Genomic DNA, 1,022 nt, shown 5'->3' with positions numbered 1-1,022 from the left:
GAATCTATAGAAAAACCTCATGAACACACAGAATCATACAAAGGAACAGGTATCTTCATATTACAGACCTATCCCCACCTTGGATTAAAGTAAAAAATTGTCAACAGTTTTATAATTTATTTCTTCTTTCCTAAATAACATGGTGAGACAACATTCTTAATACTAAAATAACTTAATCTGCCTATCTTTATTGCTATGAAATTATATTTGAGAGAGAGAATTTATTTGATTTTTATATTATATGTTGGTCAATTTTGCACTGGAGGCATTAAATTTTACTGTTTATAATCTACAAGAAAAAGTCCTCACATCACTGTAAGTAAGTGGATCTTTCCTTTTAAAATTTTAATCTAGTATATAAATCTAAGGAAAGTTATTAGTGCAAACATTCTTTAAACATTTATTTCATATTGCCTTCAATTTTTATCTTTTTTATCTTTTTTTTTTTAAATGTAAGAATACTTTGATTTGCACTTAGTTTCATAATTTTTTCATGTTTCTGATCATCCTGCTTATCTTATTTAGTCCTTTTTTTAACTTGTGTGTACTTTAAAGATGACATGAGCAAGGTTAATTCTAAACAAAGATGTAAACCATTGATTTTATCAATAATCATTCATTTACATCTTTTTAAATACCACTTTGAAATAAGTTCTAAAGAGGTATAAATCAGTGTAGGTCTGCTGAACTTAGTTGAAATTTACTAATTAACACTCATTGAAGAGCTGATCATTCATATGATGCCTTGAAAGCAAGTTCCTGATAAAAATAGATAAATTTATTCATTGTGCAGACTAAAATAAATTATTTTATTTGAAAGGTTATAATTTATTTAGAACTTCATAATTAAAAACAAGTCAAAACCATTTGCCTACAATGACTTTTAGCAACTCTTTTTCATCATTCCCATGCCCAGATTTTTTTTTGGATGTTGCCAGATCTTGTCTCACACATCTGCATCATTTCACATAGCCTTTTTTCATGTGTATTAGTACAAATATTTGATAACATTTATGTTGTAA

The sequence above is a fragment of the Pyrgilauda ruficollis genome, unplaced genomic scaffold (genome assembly GCF_017590135.1).
Source record: "Pyrgilauda ruficollis isolate IOZ18807 unplaced genomic scaffold, ASM1759013v1 scaffold18, whole genome shotgun sequence".
In the NCBI taxonomy this organism is placed as follows: Eukaryota; Metazoa; Chordata; class Aves; order Passeriformes; family Passeridae; genus Pyrgilauda; species Pyrgilauda ruficollis.
This window is presented reverse-complemented; position numbering follows the sequence as displayed.